The sequence below is a fragment of the Amblyomma mixtum genome, chromosome 7 (assembly GCF_055824585.1).
Source record: "Amblyomma mixtum isolate Tamu chromosome 7, ASM5582458v1, whole genome shotgun sequence".
NCBI classification, from domain to species: Eukaryota; Metazoa; Arthropoda; class Arachnida; order Ixodida; family Ixodidae; genus Amblyomma; species Amblyomma mixtum.
The window spans coordinates 151,472,104-151,482,425 of record NC_143018.1 but is presented as its reverse complement, the minus strand read 5'-3'; the positions used below and the strand labels follow the sequence as shown (position 1 = coordinate 151,482,425).

The following is a 10,322-nucleotide window of genomic DNA, read 5'->3' as shown; positions in this document are numbered from 1 at the left end:
AAAGCTTCAAAATAGTCATTTAGCATGGGAAAAATATCGCTTGTGCGCCCAACAGTATACCACAGAACTGACAAGTGCTAAAGATAAATTTTACTCTCAAGATTTACTATCAATCCTTCACTCTAACCCCAACAAATTCTGGCGCATGCTATCTAATAAACCACAAGATCGCCATGTACAACTCCTAGATGCTGATGGAGAACCAATCAAAAGCGATGACTGTGCGACCGCGCTCAACAATTACTTTACGTCAGTTTTTTCCGCTGCTAACATTACTGCTAATGAGCACATTCCAGAAATCTCACTCTCAGAAATGCCTAAAATCGAAATTAACCCTGATGGTGTATCAAAGCTTATTGCCTCACTGAAATTATCTACATCTGCCGGCTGCGATCAAATTAACAGTAAGCTACTAAAAAATACCATTTCATTGTCTAGCCAGGTACTGCATCTAATTTTTGCGCAATCCTTAGATACCGGGGTTGTCCCCGACGATTGGAAAAAAGCTCAAATTACACCCATATTTAAAGCGGATGACCGCACGTGCCCTAACAACTATCGTCCCATTTCCCTCACTAGTATACCGTCTAAACTACTTGAGCACATTATTTTTTCCAATCTTATGACCCACCTAGAATCAATGAACTTTTTCTATCCGAATCAACACGGCTTCCGCAAGCAGCTGTCATGTGAGACCCAGCTCGCCGAATTCACCCACGACATTCTACAATACTTAGATAACCTTGTCCAGATCGACGCTATCTTTCTCGACTTTTCAAAAGCATTTGATCGTGTTTCCCATAATCTTCTTCTTTTTAAGTTGTCATCGCTCGGCATTCCACAAACTTTGCTCTCCTGGCTAGAGCACTTCCTTAAAGGACGTAAGCAGTTCACCTGTGTTAATAACTGTCGCTCAGCTTTTACCGACGTAACATCCGGCGTACCTCAAGGTGCAGGCTTATCACCTCTTTTATTCCTCATCTACATCAATGACCTACCGATTAACATAAAATCCACGCTACGTTTATTCGCAGATGACTGCGTAATTTACAGCCCCGTCCACGGCGCTAGCGCCATTGCCGCTCTTCAACAGGATCTAACCACTATCTCAGCGTGGTGTGACAAATGGCACATGCCTCTTAATCTAAATAAATGCCAATCCATATCATTCTCCCGCAAAAACACACTTATTGATAGCACTTACAACATAAAATCGGTCGCCGTCACCAGAACATCATCTTATAAATACCTAGGAGTACACATCACATCATCGCTGTCATGGACAACACACATTCAGACCATCTGTTCCAAAGCATCACGCACACTTGGTTTTCTCCGGCGCAATCTAAAATCTGCATCACCTGAAGTAAAAAAGTTGGCATATATAACATTCGTACGTCCTAAATTGGAGTACGCGTCATCTGTCTGGCATCCATCACAATCTTATCTCATCTCAGACCTTGAAGCCATTCAAAATCGCGCCGCCCGTTTCATTACATCGCAGTACTCAAGAAATACCAGCGTAACATTACTAAAACGATCCCTCGGCCTTCAAACACTAGCAACTCGCCGTGTTATTTCCCGTCTATGCCTCTTTCACTCTTTCTTTTATCGCTCACCAAGACATTTGTTGCTGCAGCCACCCCCACGTACGTCATCCCGCCTAAACCACAGTAACCCAATCGCACGCATTAAAACCCGCACCTCCGCAATGAGCAGTTCATTTTTTCCCGACTCCATAGTGCTCTGGAATGGCCTTCCCGACAACATAATAACATGCTCCGATCGCCGCCTTTTCCGCGAGAAACTGGCTAATTACTTCTCATAAACATATTCATACTGCGACACCGAAGTGCCAACTGTTCCTTGTTTTCTTTTTGTATGTTTATTTCTTGCTTTTAGTTTGTATATTATTGTATTTTTTTTTTTACCCCGTGTATTTTTCCCCCTTTCTTTTTTTGTGTGTTCTCTGCCACTACCCTCCAACCTGTATGTACGCCCCCCCTTATGTAATGCCTTCGGGCCTTTAAGGGACAAATAAATGAAATGAAAATAACATGCGTCTGCGTTGGCGTTCAGTTTTTTTTTACCCGACTTGTACATAGGCAACCTTCAGCCCTCTCGTACTTGCTCTTATCTTCGAGAAGCAATATATTAGGTGTCGTTTGTACAGCGCGCCTTTTCTCATTTCCGGCCCGACTGTGGGTGGTTGGCTCGTTAAGGAGCCGTGTGTCGCGGTGCGAGTTTTGTGTGGCCCGTATGGAGGGGAAGTTGGCGGGGCGTTTGGGGCGATGGGGGGGCGGAAAGTGCACCCTTTGACCCTCGCCGCGGCGCCTCTGGACGCTTCTGATGGGGGGGTCGTTGTCGCCGACCAGCGTCCGCGCACTTGCCGGTGTATGCGTGGTTGTGGCTGTGACTGTGTGCGCGCGTAACCATGAGCCAAGGCGACGCCTGTGAGTTGTGCCGTTGTGTCCTTCTGCGTGAGCGCGAGGATGAGAAGGACCCCTCGCTGTGGACAAGGTTACACATCTGGACGCCGCCGAACGTCCTCGCCCGTTTCAGCCGGCGTGAAAGGGGTGCACTTTCTTGTGCCCGAACGTGATTTCGTGTCCAAGGGCGCGAGGTCAGTGCTCTGCCGCGGCCCCGTCGTCATCAACGCACCCTACATCAACGGAAAGAAGACCGCCATCAGTCGTCGGCCCTCCCAACCCGTTCAATTGAAGTCTGCGAGCGGTGAGTCGCCGACAGGCCCACTGGGCCGCGGCACCGAACTTTGAGGCTGGCATCCACCTGTAACATAGTTGTACAGTTTTATTCACATCTTCTTGTGTACCGTGTATATAATCTGCAAGCTGTTTTTGATTTACTGAAGCGTATGCCAGTGTTTGTTTGTTTGCCTTGTTTTTCCATTTGTTTTCTTACGTTGTTCTGGCTGGAACTGATGTGTAGCTAGTTATTTTTTTTGTGTATTTCTTTCTTTATTTTGGAACTGAAGTGTATCTAGTTTTTTTTGTGTATTCATTTCTTTATTTTGGAACTGAAGTGTAGCTTTTTTTTTGTGTATTGATTTCTTTATTTTGGCCGCGTGCTTTGCCGATGGGTAGGAGGGCATTTAAGGAGAGGGGGATGTGGGAATCCTGGCTTTGCGCCGTCGCCTTTGCGCGGCTGTGCCGGCCGCCCGCATTGTTTCTCCTCTTTCCCTTGCCCCCGCCTCAGGCGGTGGAGAGGCGGCTGGGTGACTAATCACTGTCATTTAGCCACAGCTCCGCCCCGGCTCCCCAAGGGCCTTTGCCATTGGCGCCTTTTGGCGGGAATTCGGGACCCCGCTTTGGGCGGCCGCGCGCCGCGCGACCGTCCGAGCGGGGCCCAGAGAGAGAGATCCCTCCGAGACAGCGTAAGGTGCGTACGTTACTGTTTGTCCGTGCCGGCCTTTGCCGTTCGGACCAGTGCTTACTCGAGCTCGCCCGCACGTGTCCTCTGACCTGCAGCGGCTCGAGCCTGTCCAGCGGGGTCCAGCGACCTCTGACAGGCGTACCTTGCGTTGAATGCCCACTCTCTCTCGCAACCGGCCCAACGGTCGACACGAGAGAGAGATCACAGCACTGCCGCGGGGACATTCTCCTGCAGCGGCGTGCTAGCGGTGCGCATTACTCGAGTCGCTTCGTGCGCGCAGCGGAGCCTTGCTCCTCGCGCGCCCCCGGGACGGGGTGACGATTGAGTGTGTGTGTACTGCTGAAGGACGACGTGAATAAACGTCTCCTTTGTGAACTTGGAGGCCTATTTCTTTGCGGCGAATCGCTCTCCTCCCAGCGGAGGTTGAGTGCGCTGCAGCGGTGTCCCAGTGTGTGTGTGGTGACGGCTGATCGGGGCCCTTGGCTCGCGCGAAGCTCGAACCCGCGGTGGGTGGTGGCCTGTGTCCACGTAGAAACCCACAAACGTGATGCGCATCGCTTAGCCTTCAGCGTCTTCCGAAAATCAACGCACACGTTGTGGTGGTGGCGCTGCTGCAGTGGCCGGCGCGGCGAAAATGACGACGGTGTAGGGTGCGCGTGAGTGTGTTCGAACGCCGCGGTTGTGGCTGGGTCGGCTGCGGGAGACCCGTGTGTGCGTGTGTGGTGTGCCGCAGTGATGTGACGGCTTCGGGCCGCCATCTCGCCTGTGCCATCCTTGGCGAGCTGCAGCGACGCGTCGACATCGGTTCGCCGCCTTCGTGACCACCGCCCCGCTTGGGCGACTACCGACCAGTGTCGCCGGGCAGACCAGCGCCCGGACCAGCGACTCTGCCGTGTCCTCAGGCCGACTTCGAATCGCGAGTGGCGCGGGACATTTGTGGCCGCGCAGGCATTGGGCAGGCATTGAACGCCGTCGTGTTCCGTATGAGCCCCGCCTGCCTGTGTACACACTCCTCGCGGTTTGGGGGGTGATGCGCAGCGACATATAAAGGTGTCATAGCTTACGAGCCCATTAGTGTCTTCTTTGACGGGCGCGGCGAACCACTACATTTTGGCGAGCCTGTTCCCAGGATACGTGCTTACGTGCAGCTGACGCACCCGTCAGGGAGGACATCATGGATCTCCAGAAGTTGTGGGCAGGGAAGGAAATGGGCATGAGCGGGGCTGCGCTAAAAGAGTGAGTTGACGGAGAACGTGTCCGGGAGAGGGACGAACGTCCCCGAGAGCGTGAAGACCGCGCTAGAGAGGCGGAGCTACGCGCTCAAGAGACTGAGCGACACGCCAAAGAGTCGGAGCTGCGCGCTAAAGAACATGAGAGGGAGCTCGAAAGAATTCAAGGCGAACAGCGTCTGCTGGAGTTGCGTTTCGAATTGCTCGCCCGTAGCCAGGAAGCGCCACCTACATCAGGTTTGGACGCTCCCGACAGTTTGTCGCGTGGTGTATCGGGGACTGCGTCCAGCCTGCATAAGTTAATTCCACCGTTCAACGAGGTGCGAGACGATTTGCACGCGTACCTACAACGGTTCGAGTGTGTCGTGTCGCGCCATGAGTGGCCGCGTGATAAATGGGCCCTTTCGCTCAGCCTCTGTCTTACGGGGGAGGCTCAAACTGTGCTCGGTCGGCTTGACCCTGCTGCTGCCCTGGACCACAGTCAGTTGAAGCAAGCGCTTTACAACGTTTTCGCTACACCGCGGAGGGATATCGGGAAAAATTCCGCTAAGCTAAGCCGGAAGATAACGAGTCAGGCCTTCAGTACGCAGCGCGGCTGTCGGGCGATTTTTGATCACTGGCAAGAAATGGGCAAGACAGAAAAGAAGTACGAGAGTTTGAGGGACGTTATTATTGCCGAGCAATTCATGAGCGGGTGCAGCCCATCTTTTGCGCGTTTTCCTTAATGAGCGAAACTGTGTGACACTTAATGCGCTTTCACAAGCTGCAGATCACTTCATGGAAGCTCAGAGTTTGGCCAGTTTAGGCAAAGATAAGATTCCTAAGGAGCCGACCGCTGCTCCTGTGGGGAAAGCAGGGTTGTCCCGGAAGGAGGAGAAGGCGGACCATCGCTGCTTCAGTAAAACGAGCTTCTGGGCAAGTTGGTTACTTTGCTTCCACATCACTGCAGCGTAAAGAAGACGAGCACAAAGGAAGAAAACACTCCGTGTCGTAAGTGTTTTCTTCCTTTGTGCTCGTCTTCTTTACGCTGCAGTGATGTGGAAGCATCGCTGCTTCCTCTGCGGAAAGACAGGACACCGTGCCTCTCTGTGTTGGTCTCGGACGCGAAGTGTGCCGGGTGGGAATTGCTGGAAATGTCAAAAGTCTGGCCATCGCTCAGACTCGTGTCCCGAGAAAGGTCAAGCTTCCTGGCATGTTTGCCAAGCACAAGGTCAAGCTTCCTGCATGTTTGCTGCAGAGAATGGAAGAGCTACGTCAGAAGATACAACCGGATATGTGGTTCTTCAGGATGGTGAACGCATCCCCATCGTCAATGCAAATGTAACCCGTCGGGCAAATGGGCAGGCTAGTGTGATGGCAGTCGCCAAAGGACTGCTGGAAAATCAGCCCGTTAGTGTGTTTCGGGACACTGGCTGCAACACAGTTGTTGTCCGACAATCCTTGGTTCCGGAGGCAAAGTTTACTGGATTGAAAAGTCCCGTATTCCTGCTCGACCGCACCATTCATTACCTGCCGGAAGCTACTGTCTTCCTGGACACACCCTTCACCGGCACGGTTCGAGCAAAATGCATGGCTGACCCTTCATACGATGTGGTTCTTGGGAACATCGAGGGCGTGCTGTCTCCCTTCGACTGAAGACAGCCTGAGCTTCTCGGTCTTCCTAGCAAATCTCGGAGTGCAGAACCTAAAGCTTCTTAGTGGAGCAGCAACGTCGTCGCCGCTGACTGTGGAGGCGACCTCTTATCATGTGCCCATCGAAAAAATTCGACGTCATCAGGACGTGGTGATTCACCGGAAGCGTGGACCAGCGAGCGAGGACCTTCTGTGCTTTGTCCCAAACCTGCACATTTGACAAATGATGTGGCAGGTTTGTCTTGCACCTACGAGACAGGCCCGATGATAGCGGCTGCGCAGGCGAAACATCCAGCGTCTCATTTGCTAGTGGTAACGACGTCCGCTACAACCATAAGCCGCAGTCTGCTGCAAGAGTTCCAGCGCAGCGACGAATCGTTACGCCCTTGCTTCGGAGCCGTCGGCACCACAGTTGTGACTAGAGCGCATGAGACGCAATATTTCCTTACCGGCGGAATCTTATTTCGTAAGCACAAGATGCCATGCCGGAAAGAACTCTAACAGCTCGTTGTTCCGCGACAGCTGCGAGAAAACGTGCTTAAGCTTGCACACGAAGGCATTTCGGCCGGTCACCAAGGAGTGATGAAAACGACGGACCGCATAGTGGCCGAGTTTTATTGGCCCGGGGTCCAGTCGGAGGTGAGGCGGTTCGTCAATTCGTGCGACATTTGTCGAAGAACGGTGCCTCGGCACCTCGTGGGCCGAGCTCCCTTGGGAACTACCATGTCATTGAAACCCAGTTCAAATGAGTTGCTGTTGACGTTGTTGGGCCACTGTCACCCACATCCGAGAGAGGGAACCGGTATATCTTGACCATGGTGGACTTCGCTACAAGATATCCGGATGCTATCGCCTTGTGCTCTATTGAAGCGAAACAGGTGGCCGAAGGACTGCTAGAGATGTTTTCTAGATACATCGTGGGAGGGAACAGCGCGAAACAAAATGACGGACAAAGGAAGAGGACACAAAGACGAGCGCTGAGATACTCTCATCTGAAAGATCATTGCCGCGAGTGTGGGAAGGAAAATGATAAAAAACAGAATAAGTGCCGCCCTTTGGTCACAAAAACTAAAATTTTGTTTAGATACCGGGATAAATTGACAAGGGAGATTATGGAAGCTTATTTCATACGAAAGAAGGAATCACAGTGTATCAGCCAGCCTTCTTTAGCATTAGTTAACAAAGAAGTATCGTTTTAGATAATTCATGACTTGCTTCATTTCGGGATTCAGGGGTGCTTTTGTTCAGAGTTCACCACGTGGCATATTGTGCGTTTGATGGTCTTGATTCCACTAGACCAATGGTAGTTGCTCTGTTTGTTCACGTGAGTGTGATGTATATATGTTTTCGTTTTTCAATAAAAAATTCAGTTTCGAGTCAGCGCTCGTCTTTGTGTCCTCTTCCTTTGTCCGTCGTTTTGTTTCGCGCTGTTCCCTCCCACGATGTATCAGTACAAACTCGCCCAGTTATCCATCCTTCTTCAATGTTTTCTAGAGTTGGGATACCTCGGGAAATTGTCGCCGATCATGGCTCCTACTTTATGTCTGCTGTAATGAAGAAATTTATACGCCTCCTCTCAGTAAAACAGCTGCCGACCACGCCCTACCACCCAATGGCGAATTGGTTAGTTGAATGTTTCAACGGCACGCTGAAACGCATGATAAGCCGCATGTGCCAAGAGCGACCTGAGTGTTGGGACCGGTACTTGGGACCCTTGCTGTTTGCTTACAGGGAGCTACCGCAGAGAAGCACCGGCTTCGCGCCCTTTGAACTGTTATACGGAAGACACGTGCGAGGGCCGATGAGTGTGCTGAGAGATTTGTGGACTAACAGCCATTTGGATGAAGAAACCAAATCCACCTACCAATACATTATGGAGCTTCGAGAACGATTAAGGCGCGTTCACACTAGGCCGACGAGACCCTGATGCCGACGCGACGGCGACGCCGACGATCGGCCGACGCGTCGGCCAACCTGGTCGTTCCCCGACTAGCCAGTCACGCTGCACCGACGACGACGACGACGCCCCCAACGACCAAGCGTCGTCCTAGTGTGACAACGTCGCCGACCAAAGATGCCGACGAGACCCGTTGGCCGACGTGTCTTGGGCAGATCGGTGGCCGAGCGAAAACATTCGCCGACCAAAAGCGAGTACGGAGCTCACAGCGCGAAGTACAATCATTATGTAGACAAATAATGCACGCGCAGCAACATTCATCACGCCATATGACTACTTGGCCGACGCGCAGCACCGATCGTCGCTTGCGAACTGCCGCCCCACTGCAAGTAGGGACACACGGAGCGGTGAGCATCGCTGCCGCCCACAACCGGTGTCACACTTCGCCGCCATGCAGCAGTGCCTGAGCGCTGCTTGGGATGGTGTACAAATATCACAAGGCCCGAGCACACCGAAAAAAAAAACTGCATTGCATCCACATGGACATCGCCACTATCGTGCCTGTGTATAAACCACGATTATACAGTAGGTCGTGGTATAAACACTGCACACGTGCGAACAACTTGCGCATTTCCACGCGACATCTGTGCAGTCTCCGAGAGCCGTTTTCACACGATGGCACGGCCGACAACTTTCACGGTAGAAGAGGAGGCAGAGCTGATAGCTCTTGTCGAAGAACGCCGCCTTATTTGGGACGTTCGGCATAGGCATTACCATCGGCGAGATTTAAAAGAGCTGGCGTACAGCGAAATCGCAGCAGCTCTGGGAGACAAGTTCAGCGGTAGGTATTTTTCTACCCAGCCCTGCGGTGTTGCTATTTGTGTCGTACTGAGCATGCCACTGTAGTACAAATATATTCATTTTCGTGTAGTGTCACCGCTGTTTTGCCATGTCCAGCGAAATTACGGCACGAGACCATCGGCGGGCACCTGTCATTATTCCGGCGATCGAAGCCTGCTAAAAAAAAATAGAAATGAAATAGCAAGGAGGTTGATCGAGTCAGTCGCCGCGCTAACCGCGCATGCGTGCGCGCAGCGGGGCTAGATTTTACCGCTCGCTATCATGTGGGGACAAACTTTTTTTTTTACTATATCTGTACATGTTAAGACTAGGCTTCAAGGTTCTCGCGGAACGCTCCCTCCTCGGTTTTTTTCCCTTCATGGAGATATGTGAGAGAGATAATGCGCCATTTCTTTCCCGAAAAATAAAATACAATTTTCCAGTTCCCACGCAGGGGTGTTTGTACCGAATTTATGCTGAGCTGTTTTCTGTATTTTTCAGCTGCTCAAATACGGTGCAAATTCACTAACATGAGGACCACCTTCACGCGGGCCGCCGCGGTGGCTCAGTGGCTATGGTGCTCGGCTGCTGGCCCGAAAGACGCGGGTTCGATCCCGGTCGCAGCGGCTGAATTTCTTTGGAGGAGAAATTCGAGGCCCGTGTACTGTGCGATGTCAGTGCACGTTAAAGAACCCCAGGTGGTCGAAATTTCCGGAGCCCTCCACTACGGCGTCTCTCATAGCCTTAGTCGCTTTGGGACGTTAAACCCCATAAACCAACCAACCTTCACGCGGGAAAGAAGAAAGATCGAAACGCGCTCTGGAGCGGGCGCAGACGAAGTGTACGAGCCTAGGTGGATCCACTTCAGGAGGCTTATGTTCCTGTCAAGTGGATGCCCAACCCAGGGAAGCATATCGACTATGCACACGGAAGAGGAAATTGAGGCAAGTTTTAACAACATTGTGGTCGTTAGAGACCAGTGTCTTTTATATATTGTGTAATAGATAGTGCTAGTGGCGGTGGACAAAAAAAATCTGGAAAAGAGGCATGTAGGGTCATGGGTAGAAACTTACAGGTTGTGGATGCACACGAAACAATCTAGGCCGTCACTATTTGTTCGTGAAGATGTATATTTCTTCACCCTTCTATGCTTTTCATTAACAATGTTTGCCTGGTTGCACAGAAATACTTTTCCATGAACCCTAATCTCGTAAACTCTTGCTCATGACTGTATATTAATGCTGAATCGTTAAGCACGATTTGTTTGCATTGCCTCGACTGCAGCGTAGCAAACAGGCAGTTTGTGGCTAACTAATGTGTAGGTTTTCTTT

The 10,322-nt window shown here is 51.4% G+C and overlaps 1 pseudogene; it reads left to right on the top strand.

Moving 5' to 3' along the window:
* Nucleotides 1-4,567: 4,567 nt before the first annotated feature.
* Nucleotides 4,568-6,257, top strand: LOC149337870 (uncharacterized; annotated as a pseudogene).
* Nucleotides 6,258-10,322: the final 4,065 nt, after the last annotated feature.